We start from the raw sequence: 23,813 nt of genomic DNA on the forward strand, positions 1-23,813 counted from the left end.
AAAAATTAGGTAACATAATCTCACATCAAAAAGAACAGTGCTTTCCTTCACTCATTGTTTTTTAACTACTTTAGTTAAATATTTTACTTTAAAATATTTCTCCCATTTAAAGTTGATTTTCTTTCTAAGTCTTGGGGGAGGCAAAAGTGTTGCTTCATAGATACTTAATAGCAGCTTTCAGCAAGTGCCAGCTGTTATTCTATATAACAGTTATCAGATTACTTCAAAAAAATCTACCAGCTCTTTCTTCACTCGTCAATATCACAGGAAAAAGCATCCTGTGACAATACATCATGAGAATGCTTATGAGTGCATGACTGCATAATATAAAATTCTGGTCTTATTTTTCATATTTATCTTTTGCAGATTTTTAGTTTTTCACTGATTTTTATTACAAAAGGATGCTGAGTCTTTTCTCCAGAATATAACTTATCCAGCATATGAAAAAATAACATATACAATTTTCATCACCAGTTACTTCACAGATAGAATATGCATTAATATAGTCAAAACAATTTACAATAGGTAATATGACCTTCAAAGCAATGATTATATGAAGACCATATTCCCCTGGTTCAGCTATCTGTAATCAGCTCCTCATATATATAGATTCTGATCTAAAATAATCACTTTGAATATAACAGATACTGAAAAGTAAAATACAGCAAGTCAACCCAAGACTAGTCTATGAACAATGTGAGTGGAAGTAGGGTATAAAACATAAATCTGAAAAGTGCACGATAAAGAAATGAGATTTGGGGCCGGGAATTTAGTTCAGTGGTGCTGCCGCCTGCCTCCCAAGTGCAAGGTCCTGAGTTCAATCCCTGGTACAAAAAAAAAAGAAATGAGACTTTATCTTAAAGGTAGTAATGTATTACACAAAAGGCATGCAGGCATACACTTATTGTTTCTTTCACCCTTCCAAGTTTTATCATGTAACTCTTTAATTATTTACATGTTACTTTGATTATGCGGCATTCTATAACTGATGAGCTAGCGATCCTATGCATAAAAAATGATGTATTTTGTTTGTTAAATTGCAAAAACACTCTACTTCTCTGACAATTTTAATTGAAATCTAATTGAGGCCTTTGAGATTAGAATATGTTAAAGGTGGAAGGTAACAAAGGAATAGAATTAGCATTTCAAATGTCATCTATAAAACAAATAGAAATAATGTTTTATATTTTATTATCTTATATTTTATCTAGAAGTTAATTGGTTAAAATGTTTTTCTCATCAAAATTCAACTATAGGTAGCCAGAAAAAAAGTGTTCACTAAAATAAAAATAATAATGATCCCAAAATCTGGCAAAACTATTACTCAGGAGTAACTGATTTAGATTAATTTATATTTTGGTTGATTTTTTGAATACTGGATAATAACAGTTAAATTACTGGACTGTACAAAAACACATAATTGATCAAAATGAACAAATTTGGCATTTCATTTCACAAAGAGGAAACTAAGTCTTGTGTTTCCTTTAAAATAATCCAGTCACTTACATGCCATATTTAATGGGAAACAGTAAAGGCATCTCCACACACATAAAATTAAAATTAACCCAACAGATAATAAACTTTTCTTTCTATAATCAAGTTGTCCTGGCAAGAACATGAACATCTCCTAGCTACAACTCGGCCCAGTAGGGCATGGAAGCAAGTTCAGGAAAGTATGAGCTAACTAAAATAGAATTTCAAGAAATAAGTCCAACTGCTAAGTTTAGTAGAAAAATCAATAAATAGAATGACCTGACAAGTAGTTTATATCTTCCACTTTAAAAAAGGTATTGTGGATCCCAGGCTCCTAGGGCAGAGAAGCTCAGCTGGTCCCAGCACCCGGAAGGAAGCTCCCCGACTCCATCTCAGGATCCTAGGGCAGAGAAGCTGAGCCAGTCCCAGAACCCAGAAGGAAGCTCCCTCGCTGCCATCCCAAACTCCAAGGGCAGAGAAAGTGAGCAGCATGGGCACCAGAAGCACGCCCGCCCCGTGGAAATGAGAAGACACATAAACAAGCCTCAAAAACAGACTTCCAGATCACCTACAGCAACCCCAAAGGGAAATGAGATGGAACAATCTGATACTCAACCACCTGGACTCTCTGAACTGGCAACAAAAAAGGATCTGGGAAAAATGAAATCAGAATTACTCAGATAAGAGCAAAGATTGTGCTCATGGTGCAAGACATGATTAATAAACCTAGAGAGGACACAGATGACAAAATAGAGGATCTGAGGAACATGATGGAATCCCAACATAGGAAATAAATGGAATCCATAAAACAGACACAAACAGATTTCCAAGAGATTAAAAACTCCATTGAAAGTCTGTGTAGCAGAATGAACCAATGTGAGGATAGAATTTCACATATAGAAGATAAGATTGCAATTAGTGACCAGGAAAAGAAAAATTGCTTTAAAATTGTAAGGGACCATGAGAAACCAATCCAGCACCTGCTAGACAATGCAAAGAAGAATAACATAAGACTGATTGGAGTCAATGAAGAAACAGGAGAGAGCGCAGATGACATAAAAAAAACTGTTCACAGAAGTGATGGCAGAAAACTTCCCAAGCAGGGGAAAAGAACTTGACATACAGATAAGTGAGGCATATAGGACTCCAAATAGCCTTGATCAAAAAAAATCTACATATAGGCACATAATAGCAAGGATTCCAAAAATCCAACAGAAGAACAAAATTCTACAAGCAGTGAGAGAAAAGAAACAAATCACATACAAAGGAAAGCCCATCAGAATCACAGCAGACCTCTCAATGCAAACCCTCAAGGCAAGAAGAGCTTGGAGTGATGTATTTCAAGCCCTAAAGGAAAACAGCCTCCAACCCAGATTGATGTAACCTGCAAAACTATCTTTCAAAATTGATGGAGAAATAAGATACTTTCATGATAAAGAACACCTCAGGAACTTCATGAATACCAAACTGGCACTCCAAAAAATTTTAGACAATACCCTAGGAAAAGACAATGAGGATCACAACCCCAGGAAACCCAGCAGAATGAATCCACTGGGCGTGACAAATTAAACGCAAAGGGAGAGAATCCAACAAAAAGAAAAAGTCATGACAAGGCTTTTTAAACTTTTAACTTCATCTCCCTAATGACTGCATAATTCCATCTGGTTATTGTACTGATTAGTATTTTTCTGACTCTACAGTTGCACACTTTTCCTTGTGCTATACTGGCTATTTATCATCTTCTTATGTCTACTTTTTAATTGGGTTGTCTATTAATGAGCTCTAAGAGTTCTTTATATATTCTGCTCATAGGTTATATGCATTGTATATATGGTCTGTTTAAGGACTACTTTTCATTTTAATGATGTCATTTAAAGTTCTAAATTTTGATGGACTCTCATTTATCAATTTTTTCTTTTATACGTCATGTCTTTTGTATCCTAGGTAGTTCTTGCCTACCCTGAATTCATAAACATTTTCCCTTACAATTTCTTCTTAAAGTTTTATACTTTTAGGCTTTCATATTTAGGTTCATAGATCCCTTCAAGTTATTTTCATGTATGGAAAAAAAGGGTTGAGGTTAATTTTTTATATACGGATACCAGGTGTTCTAGTGCCATTTGCTGAAGACACTATCTCTTCCTCGGCTCTTGAATTGTTTGTATTCTATAAAATGCTAATGTTAAATAATCTTTCAAAACTCAGTGGACCATATATCTGTGGTTCTATTTCTAGATTCTCTATTTTATTTCAATGATCTATATGTCTTTCCTTACACCAACACTGCCTTGATTACTGTAGCTTTAGAAGAAGTCTTAAAATTAGGTACTAAATGTCTTCCAACACCGTTTTTCTTTTTGTTTTTGTTTTTAACTTTTCTAGGTCCTTTGTACACCTACATAACTTTTAAATTTCAATATCCAATTCTGCATTTATAGCAAGTATACACAGACCTGAATTTTTATATATATCTTGTGTTTTCTAATCCTGCTAAATTCAAGTACAAGTTCTAGGGGCTTCTAGACATTTCTTAGTATTTTCTCTGTAGATGATCATTTCATCTACATATAAAGATTTTGCTTCTGCCATGCCAATCCTATCCTAGTTGTGTCATTTTATTGCCAGACTATTTTGGTGGGAACTAGGTTTCAAAGTTTAATGGACAGATAAAGAGTAAGCATATCTGCCCTTGTTCCCCACCTTAAGGAGAAAGCATTGTATCTTCTCCATTCACATAAGGCGTTCTCGCTGGAAGTATGGAGTACATGTCTTTAACCTGTTGAGAAGTTTCTGTTCTACTTCTAGTCTCCTGATAGCTTTTACCATGAACAGCTCTAGAATTTAGTCCAATACTTTTTCTCCAACTAGTGACAGGATCATATGGCTTTTTCTTTTCCTGTTAAAATGATGACTTTGGGGGTGGATCTTCCAATGCTGAATCAACACTGCCATCCCTATAACAAAACCACTTTCTACATACTGCCAGATCTGACTTCTAATAGTTTGTTTTGTTAAACAAATTTCTATCTATGTTCATACTTTTTTCTTCTATTATCTTTATCCAATTTTAGAATTAGCACAAGGTTGAGTTCCTAAAATGAGGGCAGAAGTGTTCCTTCTTTTTTCTGCTTTAATTGTTTGATATAATTTATCAGTTAAAATGTTTGTGAGCCTGCTGTTGTCATATAGGTAGGTTTTCAAGCTAGGAATATACTTTCTTTAATAGGTGCTATTCAAATTTTATATTTCCTTCAGAGTTAGTTTCATTAATTTGTCTTCCAAGGTACTTCTTAGAAGTTGTCAAATTTATTTCAAAAAAGATTTTTGTAATATGCTTTCTATATCCTTTTAAATTCTGAAAAATCTATGGTAATGTCTCCTAGATCTTAATATTGTAATTTTAAAAATGTATAACTGATATTGTGTAAAAGGAAGAAAAGGTCTAAAAGAGCAGAGGAATTGGGAGGGGTAGGGGAAGGCAAAAAAGGGAAAGGGAAAAATATAAGAAGAGGAAAAAAATGGAAACAAGGTCTTTTCAAATAGGGAATGGTGGAGGGGGTGAAGGGAGGGCAAGGGAAGGGGAAAAAAAATAAGAACCAAGAGACTCATGTAATGGTACAAGATTCCAATGATGAATGTAACTGTATTTATAACTAAAATGTACCAATAAACTTAATGGGGGGGAGGGGGGAAGGTATTATGTAGTTTGGGTGCCAAAGTGTTTTTATGAGCAATAATATTCAGGCTGGTAAAGCAGTAATAGCAAAAGTGATAACAGAGAGGAGAAAAAAATTGATTCTAAGAAGAATATTTGAAATTTAGTTGTTGAAAAATAAAAAGAATGTTAATTTAGCCATTAATCCTTTCATTCCACTAAAATTTACTAAATACCTGATATATACATGCATGTACTTATATAGTGCATGCATGTTTATTAATTCCCAGTGTGCATGTGGAGACTTGCTAAGATATGGAATGAAAGGAACATGTTCTCTATTTGCATGCAGCTTACAGTCTAAGGCTGAAAGAAAGGCATTTATAAGATTTCACAAGTAACAGTAAACTCATAGTTACTTTAAGTGCTATGGAAGAGAGGTGCGTGGTGCTGTGGAAGCTCAATATAGTATGATAAAGTGATGACTGAGTTGAGAGATGAAGTCTGGAAGAAACTGGCTTTAAAAGGCAGGAATGGGAGAGGAGAGCAGGCATAGCGAAGAACGTGCAGGACCATCAGAATTACTCCTCATTGTTATCTCTCCCTTCCCTTCAACTGGGCTAAGCCACAGAACCACTGTCAAATGGGGATGTTGCTTTAAGTCTCTGTGCACTAAGATGCAAGCCTTGTTCACTTTTTACACATCAAACCACAGCAATAGTGAGTGACACACAGTAGATACTGAAAAAATAGTACATAATTTGAAGTATAATTATTTGTTCCACTATTGTGATACATGTCTTTCATTCTAAAAAGTGAATGATAAATATAACAAATGAATCTCCAAAAATAAGACTGTAGCCAAAACACTAAAAATTTATTTAACTTAACAACACCAAGTTCTAACCAAAACCATAATGATTTTTATAAAAATCCTCTATGCCTAAAAGGACAAGCAAAATTCTCAATGAAGAAATATATAAAAAGAAAACAAAGGGAATATATAAAATTGTTCTTTTAAAAAGACGGCAAAGGTAGCTTGGTTAAAAGTTCTGTATAAAGAAAAGGTGAAGGGCTGGAGATTCACAAGCGCAAGGTCCTGAGTTTGATCCCTGGTACCAAAAAAAAAAAAGAAAGAAAGAAAGAAAAGGTAAAGATGAACAAACTGTGGAAATCCATACAATAAGCACTTCCAAAGTTAAAACCATGGCCCACCTACACCAATAAAAGAATATGGGCTACATAAAAGTACTATATCCCTCTACTGAAATTTATATTTGCCTACGTAGTTTGCATTCAGCTGTAGTTATCTGCTGAAGCTAAATATTAATATGCTGGGGAAAAATCATACAGGAGTCAACATCCACATTTTACTAACATAATTCCCCTATTTCTCCGTTATGTAGGAGCTAATTCACATTACAAAAAAACTCACTGTAGCAGAACAGACTGTACTAAATTGTCTGTTGCCAACTAGGTATTGCTCACAACTTAGACTGCCACAAAGCAAACTCCCCAGGCAGGTTGAAGTCGTCACGGAAGCTTTCGTGGAGTTAGACCTGTAATGACAGCTGAGATTTGCATATACAGAAAGGATTAAATTCATGTGCCATGTGGGTGAGGGTACTCTAAGTTACGTGAACTTAACAAAGTGGAAGATCTGTTTGAATTAACAAGATGTGACGAGCTTACGAAGGGCTTCCAAAGCCAGGCAGACAAGTCCATACTCAATGAATAAGGGGAGAGATACAAAAGAAAGCTCCATAATATACAAAAGTGCTATTAGAAATCTCCATCTAGAGCCGGTAAGTATTTATCACCTTATCCTTTATGAAAAGCAAGAACCTTAATAGAACATGACAGTCCACTAGTCAGATCCCTTTCAGTATGGTATACTGAATTACCTTTGCATACATTGGATATAGATATAAAACCTTTAAAATGCTAAAATCAACCTATGCACACCAACACTGTCCACCTGCAGCTGACTTCAGTGGGTAAACATACCTTGCATAATGCAATTTTACATATGACTCATTCTTGAATCCATAAGAATAGGTAGTTGGCATATTAGTACTTACTATAAGCTCTTTTCTCTTGTCATTCATAGGAAAGATGACTTTTAATTGGCAAAGTTGAAAACTGCATATTTTTATTCCTCAAATTTATCTATCATACGAACATCTATTTGTGGTTCTTCCATTACAATTAACACACTTGGCACTTAGCAGACACTGCTTTTGTCATTCGTTTTCTTTATTCAGTTCCATAACAGTGTCCCTTGTACATGGCACATGCCCAATAAACCTGTGTCTAAATGGGCCAATAACTGAATAATGAGAAAATATCTCTGACCAAAGGGATATATGTGTGTGTGTGTATATATATATATATATATATATATATATATATATATGGTGTATATAAGTATATATGGTATATATATATATGTTATATATATGGTGTATAGGGCTGGGAATTTAGCTCAGTGGTTCCAGTGCCTGCCTCACAACCTCACAACCTGCCTCACAAGGTCCCAAGTTCAATTCCTGGTACAAAAACAAAACAAAACAAAATACTATATATGGTGTATATATACATGGTGTGTATGGTACACACACCATATATATTTGGTATATGACTGTGTCGATTTGATTAAGAGAAGCTCAACTAAATAGTGGCTCTGAAACTGCACACCCTAGGGTGTGGAAGCCCCACCCTAGGGCAGGTTGTCACTTGGATGGTATAAAGGGGAAATGAAGAAGGATTTGCTTTGGTTTCTTTGGAGGAGCTTCAGTCTTCGCCTTCACCTTGGACATTATCTCCTGACTTCAGTGCAGACTCTTCAGCCTTTCACTGCAGACCCATCAGGCTCCTGATACAGACTTGGACAGGACACTGCAGTGAGCTCCAGGCCTTCCACTGAATCCTTCAGATGTCCAGTGTGCAGTCAGACCCTCTGCACTCTTCCACATCTGACGCTGTGGCTGGCCATTGTAAACCAATTTTGTAAATTCTTATATACTTGTATATCATGTATTCTATATGTTTCTCTAGTAAACCCTAAGACAGATGGATGGATAGATAGATAGATAGATAGATAGATAGATAGATAGATCTCATGTAAACCAGAAAGGTCTTGATGACGTATTACTCCTCACCCTCTGTGATGTGACAGTTAATTTTAAGTTTCAACTTAGTTAGGCCAATACTTTGTTTTCTTAGTTTGGTCCAACACTGCCCTAGATATTGCTGTGAATGTACTTTGTAGATATATTTTACATCTACAGTTGTTTGACTTTAAATAAAGCATGTTACTTTCAATAATATGAATGGTCCTCATTTAATCAGTTGAAAGCTTTAAGAGCAAAATCTGAGCCTTCCTTGAGAAGGAATTCTGCCTTGAAACAATAACATATATCTTCTGCTTGACTTTCCATCTTCCCAGTCATCTCAGTCATATGGGCCAATTCCTTAAAATAAATATTGTGACAGGTATGCATACATATATACACAGATCTTATTGGTAACGTTTCTCTGAAGAACACTGACTAACCCCTTTAAAAACAAGATTAACCTGGGGATTTAGCTCAGCAGTTTCGCCGCCTGCTCTGTAAGCACAAGGACCCGAGTTCGATCTCCGGTACCCAAAAAAAAAAAAAAAGATTAAAAATATCAAGACTCATTAGAAGCAGCTTATCCGAGACAGATAGCATAAGAAATTACTATTCTATGTAGCAGTGTGTGTCTGTACATACACTTACATACAAAGACCAATCCAAATATGACTGTCAAAAGATAGTCCAGTGAAAAAGATTAATTCTATAATACCTGTACTAGTTTTTGATGAGGGTGAGAACTGCATTATTTTCTCCCTTGGAAGAACAATGTAACCACAGCAAGACTCCATCTTTCCATGACCACACTTTAAATCACAAGCCATCTTCACTTTTGGTCCCTAAGGAGTCCTAAACACCACTGAATGCCAGGAATTCCTAGGGCTACATTTATACAACACAAGTGATTCCATGTCTGCTAAAATTCATCCCTTTCTCCTAACAGTTTCACTACAAAAGCATCTTAACTGTGTGTATATACATAACCAACTTTGAAACAGTTTTCAGAAAATTTTTCTTTTAGACAGATTAAACATAGTTTTTACCTGAGTGTTTCAGCTCCAGTATTACTAGAAAATGGCACTAGTGGCTTTTCACAAAATTTATGTAGATCATATATTTGACATAATTCTAAATGTTTAGTAAAGAAATTATTAGTTTCCCTGTGTTAATTCAGGATGGTTACCAAAACTTCTGTTTTATTCATTATGTTTTATTTTCAAACTTTAAAAGTCATTTCCTTTACACTTATCTATTTTGAACCTATATATATATAATATATATATATATATATATATATATATATATATATATATATTGGTTCTGGGGATTGAACTCGGGACCTTACACTTGCAAGGCAGGTAGCAGAACCACTGAGCTAAATCAATCCCCGGCCCTGATCACCTATATTATTTCTGAGTTATGAATGTGGATTCCCAAGGGAAAATTGCTTAAAAAATACAGCTTTCCTTTTTCTGTCTCATAATTGAACCATTACTGTTCGCAATAACTGAAAGGAAAAAAAAAACAGGAAACAAAAACACATGACCTGCAGAATAGATAGTATATGTACTGTAAAATATGAAAGTTAGATCTATAAAGTGAAAATATTCCCTATGTAAAGGTGGCATAATTTTTTTTTATGGTTCATGCAGTTGGAACACAGGAAATTTCTGACCAAGAGAAACTAAACCTAAACTATTCTGAGATATCGCTATAAGGAAAGATATATTTAAACACACAATTATCAACATCATGTAAAAGTAATCAGGAAGTCAACACCATTAGTGGTAAGATATCTTACATAAAGTGCTGAAAATAAACACACGTTGTGTGGCAAGAGAAGAGGTTGCTAATGTGGTGAAAATTAGTCTACCAACTTTTCAGCTGCCAAGGACCAGAGATAATAAGAGTTCAGAAAGCACGAACTAAATTGCAAGCTTCAGGGCACAGGAATATTTGTTTACTGAATGAAGGAATTCTGCCAGCTTCATATGGTCTCAAATTGGTAGACATTTCAAAACAGGAAGATGGGCTGTGGGTAGTGAGAGAAGATGCCACATTCCAGCACCTTCAGAAAGTGAAGGTGGAGTTGCTGTTCCGCGTTCTCACTTGAGGAAGTGAAAGACTCTCCTTTGACCTGCATTCTCCAAACAAGTTTGCGCTGCTGCTTCTTGCTTTCTGAGATCTCATTGATCCCGAATGCACATGCCATAATTACACCAGTCCTGCATTTATCCAAGACTTTTAGGCATTTTAGGTTACTCAGTTCCAAATTAAGAATGCATTTTAAGTCTATGAAATAGCCAGGGAGGGCGGTATTCAAAGTGAGCTTAGGTGTGACTCAAGACAGTGGCTAGCACTGAAATAGGTCACATAAGGTGACAAAGTTCAGCTTAACCAGTCATGTGTTTATTCACTCAGCTCTCACTTTATGCTCGAAAGAGAATAAAATTAAAAATTCCTGGCTTCGTACAGCATCAAGCACAAGCAAACAATCATGATACTTTAAATGAAGATTTAATAACATTAACACAGAATATAACTGGAACTCAGAACAGAATTGTAGCATGAGTGAGTTTCTTTGAATGTACTAGAACCTACTAGAATCCACTAGATCCACGAGACTAAAAGACAATGAGGCACCATCTGCAATAGCAGTTTAATAGCATAAACAAACACAATATATATCACACTTTTGCAAGACAGGAAAGGAGCACCACAGTACCCTGGATAGCTCCCTTGCATCAAAGGCAACTGGAGAGATTAAGGTTTATCAGACCAGAAGAGGTACAGAAGGATTTCCTGAATTTCAAATTTACTATTCTGCACTGTATTTAAATTATAGCACTGCTTACAAAATATCTCATGCTTATTCCCTGCATTAGACTCCGAAGTCTAGGTCCTTTATATATCATTGTGTGGTAGATCTGACTTTCTTCAGAAATATCTTGGGAAGCAATTCTTTCCATCTCTTCACTGAAAGCTTAGCATTTTGGGGGTCTTTATCCCCTTGGTGTTTCCAGAAGGGCTTTGGATTCACATTGCCCTGTCCCTGCAATCAACTCAGACCTCCCCACTCCAGGGTCCTTCAGGCTTTCAGCAGCTGCAGTGCTGCTGGAGAAGCTATCTCCCAGTACCACAATAATCACACTTTGGGGTATTCTGTAAAAAATACCCCTTAAGGTCAATTTTAGTGATAATTTTGCTAAAAGTTTACATGCTTATGTACTAGTTTGCAATGTTCTCTTTAATAGGCTGATTTAGTAATCTGTATTTTTTAAGATTGATTCAGTAGGTGGTACAGTCTACCTTTTCAAGAAGTCATTTGTTAATGAAAAGTTTCAGTATTCATCTGTCTTCTGCATATTAAATACTGAAAATAATCAAATGATTTATCTTGAGCTACCTGTCCATTAGGTAACAGTGTTTTGAGAATTCAGGAATACTAATGTACAAACACATTAGTTTTGTTATCTATAAATCATATTGGAAATTTACCTTAAATAAATTGATCTTAGTCTGCATTGTAATATTACACCTCACTTAAGTTAAGAGGTACTTCTTTTCCTAACCTTCTAATATGGTGTATTGGGGATACAGGTATGCTTTTCTCCCTTAAAACTTTTCTAAATGTCTTGAAGACTACTGTATATTACAAAGACTCACTTAACATATTTCATATGCTCAGATTTAATGCTCTGGCAATGTATCTATAACATAAAAAGTTTTCTAAAGGAACAATTGCCCAGAATGTTAATGCTTATTTCTGCCCTGTCTCTGGGCATTACAACAATGAACAAAACCATATACAACCATATATATCACATATACAAAACCTCAGACACAACAATACAACAATTTCACATAGTAATTATATGTAACTATTCTCAAGAAAGAGCTCATTTAATATAAATAGGTACATAGACACAAGTTAGTCCGAATTTGATTAATATGGAAGACATACAACTGAGACTTCCAGAAAGGTTGATTAGGGAAATAAACCTGGCTCAACAAAGGCTTCATGAGCACAGGAACAGCGCTGTTTCAACAACCGATGTGGAAGGTAAGAGGTGGCCCCATACCACCCGGAATTTGTTTTTTTTCTTATCCTACATTTTCTAAATGTATTTAAAGACGCTTAGGAAGGAGAACCTGAAAGGGTCAGATGATCTCAAAATTAACAAGTACCTAGAAAAAGGAAAACGGGCAAACTCTAAAGAATTCATTTGTACACACTGGAAATATTTGTATACATATATATCATCTTTTGGCACCAAACAAGACACAGAATAACTTGCATTTCATTTATTGTGGTTATAAGCTCCTCACCAACCATCACAAGTTATTGAGAGTTTATTCTTTAAGGAAACAAAGTCTTTGTAAATAGGGAAGGATGGAGGTGGTGAAGGGAGGGCCAGGGAATGGGGAAGAAATAAGAACCAAGATACATCATGTAAAGGTACAAGATCCCAATGATGAATGTAACTGTACTGTATAACTAAAATGTACCAATAAGTAAACTTAACAAAAAATTTAAAAAGAAGTTGTACTACCTAAAAATAAAAGGTTTGCGTAAATGGGGAAAAAAGAGTATATAGTAGGAGGTACATTCTTTTGAAACTGGTTGACTTACACTTAATAAACGTTTATAGATTATTTGTTATCATTGATAATTAATGAGTATCTCTATAGTAGGACACAGCCAGGAAAGAAATGGTTACATGCAGCAAAATGAACCAGGCTGGTATTGGTCATAAATTTGCAGTCGCCTGAAAAACACTATAGAAACCCAGCTATAAATACTTCCAAGGAGTCCAACCAGTCTGAGGATCTAGGGTCATGGCAACATGCCATAAATGTTTGGCATCGTGAAAATCCAAGAATGAGTATTGAACTGAAACATACATCTAAGAGCTGGCAATGTTTACAGAGCCAGGAAACTGGTTATATTTTCAGGAGTCTGCTGGCAGACAAAAGGGCTCAGGAAATGAAGTGCTTTCAGAGGTAGGAGCCCAGTTTTCAAGGAAATATAGTTAAGACGAAAATATCTTGATGAAAATGTATTTTCCAAGGCTAAATCATTAAATCTAAGTTTACTACCAGTTGAGCAAAGTATTTAAATACAAAACACAGACAAGACAAAACCTTAAATTTCATTCTACAGTACACAATGTCAGCATCTGTCAAACTTTTGTAACAATTACACAGGAGACCCTAAAAAGTTTCTGATTTACTTACTCTGTGGTAAGGCTCCAGATCCATTTAAAAAAATTAACAGGTGTTGCTGTTGCTACTCGGGCAACATATTTTGAGAACAACTGCTCTAGGTTAGGAGTTAGATATTAGAAAGATGTTTCCTTATAAAAGACCTTTGGATTTTATTTAGGATCAGAACCTATTGAAAAAGTTAAATCAGTTGAATTAAAATTTTAAAATTGTGAGTTCAGTGTAAATAAACAAAACCAAAGGTCATGTCTTAAGGAATTTGGCTGATCAACTTCTTTGTCAATTATCTAACTAGAAATCTGAACAATTTTTAATATCCTATCGAAGACTCTCATAAACATTTCCCACCACCATCTTTTTTTCTTTTAATTTAGCTTTCTAGACACAGTTACAATGCAATATGATTGCTCAAAACAGGATTGATAAGACTGTCTTGGTATTGTATCAATTTCAGTTTAGGATGGTCAGCTTCACATTTTACATTTATGTTAAGTTTCATAGTGAAATATATTTCTTTTGTTAGTGTTTCTTCCTCAATCTCACCATCTTTTCCTACTGCTTCTCCCACCCCTGACTTCATGTTTACTGTGAACTGACACTCTTGTGTAGTGAAGATAACATTGCTGATAGAAGCCTATGTCCTCAGTGGAATGCAAATTTTGTCACTATCCAATAGGGAAATCAAGGAGAAACTGTCAGTCATACTGTAGGGCAAGATTACATTATCAAAATCATATCCCTGTGACATATCATCCAAAACCAAACTCAGGGCTGGGGATTTAGCTCAGTGGTTCCACCGCCTGCTTTGCAAGCGCAGGGTCCTGAGTTCAATCCCCGGCACCAAAAAAAAAAAAAAAAGAACCAAAACCAAACTCAAAAGGGACCAATTAACAGTATACTTTGGCTATGTTAGAAATCATTCCATTCTTGCATGAATATGAAATCAGTGATTCAAGAGGCTTTCACTTTTGCAATAACTCTTATCTATGCGCTGTCAACAAAATATATGTGAAAATCTTTTAATTCAACTAATATGAAAGTAATTCCATTTTGCTATTGAAAGTTATATCTAATGTTTGTACAATTTCTTTACAGTCACCAAAACATACTTATGGGCTGTCATATTAAATAGATAGGATCAAAGTGAGTGCTAGTTTTTCCCCTTATGTTCTTAAAATATTAAAAATGCACTTTAAACAGTTTCGTGTTTGTCTAAAATCAGCAAGTACATATCCAAAGAAAAATGACTATGTTTAGAATAGAGACAGGTCACGCTCCTGTTACTGATTCCCAGAAGACAGCCAAAAGATTTTTTAAATTGTTCCTACAATCCTAAAAAAAAATTCTCACAAGCCCAGTATCATAGCTCTATATTCATGTCAAATAATATAAGGTGGACTATTATGTGGATGCACATAATAACGTCAAAGAAAAGCTAATGTAATAGATCTAATAAATGTAGCAACTTCAAAATAAAAATAATATAGAAAAGTGTTATTCACTGGGTAACACATTTCTAAGACAGTAACACGTTACTCATTCAATGAATGCTCACTAATATTATTGTTTTACACAGCATCACACTTCTGAGGTAACCTAAGGCAGTTTGGTTAAGCAAGTACTCTAAACACTCCACTATAAAGAGGTTGTATAAACACAACCTTGAAATCAATAGACAGCTCAACACTTCAGTATGAGGTGTACATAGTTAAATATTTAACAGTTGTGTTTCCTCTGTAAGTACTCTATTGAGGGCCGAGGATTTAGCTCAGTGGTTCTGCCACCTGCCTTGCAAGCGCAAGGACCTGAGTTCGATCTCCGGTACAAAAGTAAATAAATACATAAATAAATAAATAAATAAAAATAAATAAGGACTCTATTGGAGTAGTACAAACATATACTGTTTACCAAAGATTTGTCTACTAAGGTGCAGGAATACTGACAATGAAGTCCAAGCTTTGAATTTACACAATGTGGTACATCAAAAACACAGGCACCCTACCCTTCGCACCAGAATATCTAGTACTATCTAAACCTATTTCAAAATAAATTTATCCTCCCTTATGTCATTTTTTTCCTATAATTCCAAGAGACTTCCACGTTAGACCTTCAATCTCTTCTCAGCCACAGTCTACTAATCCTACTTCTTTAAAATCAAGACCAAGCAAGTCTTACTTACTCTTTGAAGCCCTTTCAGACAAAATCCAGTATGACATGTTATTGTCATACTCTGAACTCCTATAGTCCTCATCTTATTGTCATGGGTTGTTAACTCTATGTTCAAGCATCAGGATCAGATTTCTGCCAAGTGGACAATAGTTTTTAATGGACAGGGAATGAGGAAGCCCTTGAACTTCTCCACAATGCCCTGACAGTACTTACACATGACAGGCTCTTTCAAATGAGTATTATAATGCGTAATAAAATGCCATAAAATGTTGAATAACTTACTGTGAAAACAGAATAAATGTTTCACTTTTCTACTTCCTGAGTGTGATGCAAATTAAGTTAGTATAAATAACTTTTAAGATTTAAAAGCAATTGCTGGTTCTCTGACAGTGTCAAGAACAAAATACTCATAAATATGACTTTCAATGATTGCAATAATGCAGTTCAACAATTACACTACATTCCTAGTTATCTCTATGCTCCAATGGTTTGAAATAGTTACAATATGCTCTCTCAAAATAGGATTTTTCCATCTAAGTTCTAACTTACTATATAAAAGTGTAGATGCTTCAGTGTTGAAAATGTATTTTAAACTAACAGGAACCTAACCAAATCAAAATATCAAATCTTTAAAGAAAACGACCTTCATTCTAGGAGGAAAATAAATAGTTGATATTTTTAATCAAATTCTTTAGTTAAATCAAATGAAAACAATCAGTCTAACAATAGGTCGACCTATTTACTTCTCTTTCTTTGTGAAATTTTTGAAGAGGTGATTACAATATGGAATTTCAACGCTGTAAAAACATTGTTTGGCAAGCATTTAGAAACATCTCTGCCTAAAATTAAATTAAGGGCACTGTCCTAATATCACAATCCAGTCAGCAATTCTATAAAAGCATAGGTTAAGGACAAACGTAAATTTACTAAAGTCCTGTGTTAAACATTGTTCCAAGTCATCTGTAAGCTTGAAGTTATGTCTGGAATTTGTACCTGTCATAAAGCAAACAGAGAAGCCAAAACTAATTACATAGCCTAGAGAAACAGTTTTCTAGGTCTTCCCTTGAAAACTACTTTTTAGACTCAGTACTAACAGGTATAACTCCCTTGGGGACTTGCTTTCAGTCCTCCCCAAGGCTCTTAATGAAATCAGATTTATGCAAAACGTGCGTACATTCTATTTCATGGTTTTGGGGGGAGAGGAGAATGGAAGATGTGCCTTACATTTCAGAAACTATTCTACTGCAAAAACTTCCGAAATGTGAGCTATTTGCTGAAATTAAACGGGGGGCGGGGGGGCGGGGGTCCGACTGAGTGCCTGAAACCGTGAGAGGACAAGAACATAAAAACATTTCAGAGCAAGACATCTGTGACTTCTAAGAACCATTATTTTCTACCTGCGAAAACGGGAGTGATTTTCTCACTTCTTCATTTTATATTAGCCGTCCTACGGGAAGGAGGAAACAAGCAAATTTGCTTCTACTTCTGAGACAGAGGAAAGAGAAAGCGCGAAAGGCTCAGGATACACTGAAGGAAACCCCCGAGAAATTTCACAACTCTTTGCCATAAATAGCCTTTCTTCTCACTCTGGATACCTCCTCCCTTGCATCAGCAAGCCCCAGCCTACACACGCAGAGGCACCATTCACAAATCCCCCGTCACCCTTGCCGCACCCCTTCCCCGGGCTGGCACCTTGTGCTCCAGTCCCCGGGACCCGAGCCAAAGGAAGTGGGGCCTGGAGCCACCTGCCGTTTCAGTTCAGAGCTCACTTTCCGCTCAGGTGAATCAACAACGCCCTGAGTAGTGCAGAGTGCTATCACGCAGGAAGGGACAAACACGCGCGCACACACACACACACGCGCGCGCGCGCCACCACAAAGCAATTTGTCCACTCCAAGTCGCCACCGTCCCTGCCACCGCCGGGCAGGGTACAGCCTCTGACCCGGGAAGCCGGAGCTGAGGACGCGCAGGTGGGGTGAGCGGTCCCGGCCCGCTCCGCGGCGCCCCCGAGCGCCGGCTTCCGCCCTCCGGCCCGCGCCCGCCACCCCCGCCCCCGCCCCCGCCAGGCCCGCAGCCCGGCGCCCCGAGCAGGGCCCTATCTGCGGGACGCGAGCGGCCGGCCCGCGCCAACTCTGCCTCCCGGGGCCGCGCGGGGCAGGACGCGCGGGGGGCGGGCCGGGGCGATGAAGCCGGGCCCGGCGGGGTCACCTGGCGGCGGACGGCGGTCAGCGGTCAGCGGTTAGCGCCAGGCCGGCGACACGCGAGCTGCGGGGTCTCAGCGTGACTACCTGGGTTCCGCGCTGCGCGGCAGGCTGCTCCGGGGCGCGCGTCTCCGGGGCGGGCGTCCTTCCCGGCCCGTGCGTCCTTCGGCCCCCGGTCGCGACGGCCGGCTCTGTCCACTCTCAGTCGCGGAGTCGGGCGGCGTTCTTTAATAACCCTGCTCCCCTCCCGAGCCCGCGGACCTACCAGCTCGGGCCGCCGCTTCGCATATGGTCGCGTCGCGGAGAGGGAGGCGGCGGCAGCGCTCGGTGACTGCCGGCCTGAGGGGAGACGAGCCGCGCTAGAGTGCGCGGGAGGCCGCGGGGAGGTGCCTCCGGGAGCGGGGCCTGAGGTGGGCGGGCGCGGCGGCCTCCAGGCGGCGCCGGGCCAAGTGCGCGGCCGGCTCCCAGCACGCAGACTCGTGCGGTAGCGCGCCCCGTCGCCGGTCCGCGCCGAGTTCGCCTCTCGGGGGAGCGGCGTCCGGAGCGAGGACCGCCTTTCCTCCTGCCCTTCCTGCCTGTCCTTGGTGCACGTCGAGCCCTAGAGCACGGACGGACAGGTCAAGGCGAAAGAACAGTGGGAGTCTCCAGAAAGGGGAACTGGAGTGATGGCCCGGATGCTGGAAACACACTCTCTTTCTCTCCAAGCCAGTAGGGGTATCTTCTCTATCTCTAAGGGAGAATATAATGAGGGGCTTTGCTCTCCTTTTTCCTTGTCTCCCCCAATTCACATCCTGGCAAGTAGTCTCTGTCTAACACAGTAATAAGGAAAGAAACCTGGTTCCCTTCCTTTAAGCAGGTCGAGCCTCCCAGAAACCGTTTGCAGCAATCAATTCTGCAAGATAATGGAAGCATTGCCACTGTGACAGAGTGGGTTTGTGTTCCAACACGTAAGGTCCTGGACAACACAGGCATTACAAACAGATCCAGCTACCAATGTGACATCATGTGACTGATGGCCCCCTGGAGAAAATTTGCCAGTTCAGAGATGGAGAGGACTTCTGATGCATGGTGCCGTTGCTTACCTAATTTATTTTTCCTTGATCCTCTTGCGACTTGCACTGCCTCATTTCCTTTGAGATTTGTATTGGGCCCTGAACTCTTCCCACTCATCGGCTTTCACAGCTCCACTTCTGTTTGTTTATGCCTTTAGCAGAAAGTACATAGATGTAGTTCATTTAGGATTGTGTGTGTATGTGTGTAGGAACCATTTGTAACCCATTCTGGTGGGTTTTAGGACCATTTCTAGGTAGATAATCCATCCCCAACGTTAAATTCTGTTGAGCTTGTACACCTGACATCACTTACCTTAGCCCTTTGTCATGTTTCTGCACAGATTACTATCTTGGTTATCTAATGTACTGCTTTATTGGAAAACAGCTTCGCGAAATCAAGCAACCTACATTTTTTCAAAAGTGTGCATGTGTGTGTTCTCATGTACCCAGACTTCTGAAATCAAAGGAGTATCAAAGGATTACAAGCAAGGTGTACTCTTTGAATAACCTTAGTTGTTGATGTGTATTTTGACATGGGAAAAACTCTGCTTCTGGGAGACAATTTAATGAAAGTTTTTTTCGTAAGTATGATGAAAGACCATAACATTTTGGAGGCCAGAGAGATGGTGGCAAGGTTGAAAATTCGTCTGTCATATACTCCATGGTCTTTAGAATTTTGTCATATGACAGCCCATTGTATATTCTCCACATATTTTATCTTTTTCACATTGAATGTTCTCCCTCCAATTCTTCCATGTCTCATGCAATGAGTTTAGAGTCCATAAAAATGGCTTAACCATATGATTAAGACCTAATGAACTAAAAATATTAATGAGAACATATTAAATAACAAAGTCATATTGGAAAGAAGCAGCAGCCAAATGGATAAAAGGGACTAAATAATAAGGCATAGTTACAGAACATCATAACTTCTTTGATTAAACACTGTAAAATGGATGTATACTAACAAAATGTGTACACTGTGAAACAGCTGTTATTATTTCTTCAATTTTACAGATCAAGATTTAGGGAGGTAAGTAATTAAATTAAGATCTTACAAAAATTAAAAGATGTGGCTTCAACTCCATCCATCTCTCTTACTCAGCTATACTGCTTCCCATTCAAAATTTCTAGTTTATGGCTGGGGATTTTGCTCAGAGGTTTCGCCGCCTGCCGCACAAGGACTGGAGTTTGATCCCCGGTACCAAAACTTCTAGTTTAGCTACAAGTCTTCCATTTTCTTAGAACTTTTGGTAATTATAAAATCAGCTGATCTATATAATCCTTTGGCATTTTCCTTCTACCTCCCTCCTTTTTTATAATGCAAGGAGATTTCATTTTTAGAGTAGGCAAGGATTTTAACAGTCTTAACATACTTGAACTCATAGATGGAAAAAGTTAGGAAACTTTCTCCACGGTCTTCAATAAAATTAACCTATCACTGCAAAAGAAAATTTTACAGAAGAGTTATTTGTGAACATTTGCACCTGGTAAATGAATATGTGGTTCTTTAAGAGCTGTAAATAGACATTTTTTAAAAGTTCTGTTCTCCCTTGAAGGATGCAGTTCAATCATACTGGGCAAGTTTTTGGTGGTTTTGTTGTCCGGGTTCTCTAGTTAGTTAATCGTTATCACTAATGATAATTTGATTGTGACTCTTTAAAGCACATTTCAAAATTACTTATGAGACCAGTTATTTCAAGGGCATTTTTGGTAACCACAACTGATTGTAATTTTCACACTCTCAAATTGCATTCATAATTAGTGAGAAGCATGACAGTCTGTCAATTGCCTTTTTTCGTTAAGGTAGTCAGTGAAGCTAACATTTCTTGCTTATTTTCTGACAATTTTCATTCCATTATAAAGACTAGAATTCATATTTACTAGACCAGAAAGACATATGAAAATATATAACTTAATGGGCCGGGGATTTAGCTCAGTGGTTTCACTGCCTGCTGCGCAAGTGCAAGGACCCGAGTTCAATCCCCGGTACCAAAAAAAAAGAAAATATATAACTTAAAACACATTTATGGAAAGTTGATTCATTTTAACTATTTTGTATTTTCATTGAAAAAAATCTGCATGAGAAGCCCCATTTATAAATTTTAATGAATGACATTTTAGAAGTTTAGTAAATGAATGATTCTCCTTTAAGATTGTTAGTGTTTCAAGTAGAATTTCCCACTTTGCAACACATTCAATGATAAAATTTTTGTTGTGACAGTAAAACAGAAAACTAATGACTCTTTCCAATTTGTTCATTTTCATTTCTTGTATGCTAGCTGCTGTTTGGTTCCCAAGTGCATTTAACTGGCAAATTCATGAAGATTTGGCATTGCACCATTTGATGAAAGCAGAAAAATTAGGTTGCCAATTACATATATGCCCCTTATGTGCATTAAATTCCCACTGAAATAATGAGCCAAATTACAAATTCTTGAGTAGTAGTATCTAAAAAATAAAATTAGAACTCAAGAAAGTTAAGGGGGATCATTTAGCCTTTCAATCCCATTACTAATCATAAGAAATTTTTAAAAATTAACTAACTTTAATACATTTGCAAAACAGTGTAGGTGAGATTTCATTTAAAATTCTCATTTTGTTTTTCCTTTCCTATGTATTTTGTTGTTTCTTGCTTTACTTCATGCTCCATTATAATCATCCAATCATTATAAAGAAAGGTAAGCAAAGATCATTTCTTTCCTTTGCTTTACCTTATTGCTACAGGTTTGTTTGTTTGTTTAGGTACTGGTGATTGAACTCAAGACCTTGCACTTGCAAGGCAGGCACAGTACCACTGAGCTAAGTTCCCCGGCATATTGCTACAGTTTTAACATGTTTCCCAGTATTTGTTCGTGTGTTGGAAATTTAAATCTCCAAATTGATATGTTGGTGATATTTGAAAGTGGTCTCTGGGAGGTAATCAAAGTTAAATGAGGTTATGAGGGGACCATGACAGGATTAGTTGGGGAGAGGGGGAGAAAGAGAAAGAAGGAAGGAAAGAAAAAGAAAGAAAGAAAGAAAGAAAAAGAAAGAAAGAAAGAAAGAAAGAAAGAAAGAAAGAAAGAAAGAAAGAAAGAAAGGAAGGAAAGAAAAGAAAGAAAGAGAAAGAAAGAAAGAAACCTGAACTTGCATGCCCCTCAGCTCTCTCCTGCTGTGATGCCCGCTGCTGTGCATAACACAGCCAAAAGCCACTCACTGGATGCTGACAGCTTGATATTGGACCAGCCATCCTCCAGAACTCAGAAAGAAATGTATTTTTCTTCTCTTTACAAATCACCCAGTCTGTGGTTTTCTCTCATAGCAGCAAAACACTATGAAAAAAAATGCAAGAAAGCATTATAAACATTATAATATACCATTAGCATTCTAGATTTTTCCATACACTAAAAGGTAAATTATCCTTCTGTGCACAAGGACCACTGTAACATGAATGTGGCATTATAGGAATCTGATAGGAGCAACAGGAGTGGTCAATCCAGAGTAGGGCTGAAAATGACACTTGGTTCAAGAGCTCATGCGAAATGGAGGCTGATGGTTTGCTGATGGCCTGTGGTGTAGTTCTGGAGCCAGAGAGAACCAAAAGCTCAGTCTTGTTGTGGAAAACTCTTAATGGCATTCTGCCAAGTAGACAGGGCACAGAAGACAAGGACTTAGAATTCTGTTCCAGAAAACTGCTAGCAGTGACGGTATACATTGTCCTTTTGCAGCAGAAATTTGGCTCAGTGGCAGGAGAGCAGGACCTATTCGTGCAGAAAACTAGGCAGAAGCTTGACCCAAGTTACTGGGCCAGAGCACTTTTTGCATGAGCTGCTTTTGATCTGGGAATCACAGGAACACTTGGGATCCAGCCAGTAGGGCAGACTTGGGAGCATGATGGCGATGCTTAAGGTGAATGTAAGCTACTGTCCTTGTATCTGGGCTACTGTGTTCCAAGTTTACAAAGTGTTGTAATTCTAAACCAACCTATTTAATGGGCCAACAGGTGGGGAAGTAGAGGACACTGAGAAACATCTCTTACCCAGCAACTGAAGTAATCTTGAGTTTCCAGGGGAGACTATCCAGTCTGGGGAACTGAAAAAATTTAAGTTGTAAAAGCAAATGAAAGCTGACAATACCAGCATTCTCTGAATTCACACCTGTGTGGTTTTTCAAGTCAGTAAATTTCATTAAAATAATATTAATTAACATAAAGCAGAGGAATCTATACAAGCGCATTCACTATTAGAAATAGTTTGTTTTCTAACGGTTTCTAATATAATTTACATTTATATTTGTTTCTTTCTAATGTTATTAATGAGTTATATGGAGAAATGACTCCAGAATTTGTCTTTATATGAGGTAATTTTTTATGTATAAATACTGGCTTTTTTCTGATTGAATTTTTTTATAATTAACCCAATTAATTAGCTAATTGCTGATGTCTATTAACTCTGAATTAAATCTACCAAAGTGACTTTAAAAAAAAAATTTACTTTTAAGTTGTTCTTTAATTATCCCCAGCATCTCTGTAGTTATAGGCAATTCATTAAAAGAAATAAAAATTGACACATTTTAAAGTAAAGCATCAGTTAAATCATCCCTAAAATGCAGTATATTGATAAAATCTGAAAACAATACTAATTCTAGGTATAAATCATAAAATTAATCTGATTATAACAGAAGAAATAAAACAAAGCTGTAATTGCATTCTTGTACTACTTAGTAAACAGATGATGCTAATACAATAATTTAAACCATATTAAACCAGTACCACAGCAGGCTGGAAACTGGTTTTGCCATCTGTCAGTTTCTATACTGGCAGTTTCACAAATGAGATCTCTTTTTAACAAAACATCACAGCAGGAGATACAGACATGTGAATTGTAATTAAAATGTGAAAAATGCATTTCCTAGATTTTATCATTTACATAAATCT

At 37.4% G+C, this 23,813-nt stretch overlaps 1 protein-coding gene across 7 annotated transcripts in view; it reads right to left on the reverse strand.

Moving 5' to 3' along the window:
• Positions 1–18,238, reverse strand: part of Ccser1 (coiled-coil serine rich protein 1) — a 1,339,591-nt gene extending 1,321,353 nt beyond the window's left edge. For 3 of the 7 annotated variants that reach the window (XM_004848079.4, XM_087215779.1, XM_021261079.2), the window contains exon 1: positions 18,109–18,238. The gene's annotated coding sequence lies outside the window, so the exon portion shown is untranslated. Of the gene's footprint in view, positions 1–17,930 lie in introns of all 7 variants that reach the window. The other 4 variants (XM_087215776.1, XM_087215781.1, XM_087215780.1 and 1 more) reach the window with 2 other exon arrangements.
• Between the last annotated feature and the right edge of the window lie 5,575 nt (positions 18,239–23,813).

Source organism: Heterocephalus glaber, unplaced genomic scaffold, assembly GCF_053883595.1.
Source record: "Heterocephalus glaber isolate CG9 unplaced genomic scaffold, H.glaber_assembly_v1.0 deba00001454, whole genome shotgun sequence".
NCBI lineage: Eukaryota > Metazoa > Chordata > Mammalia > Rodentia > Bathyergidae > Heterocephalus > Heterocephalus glaber.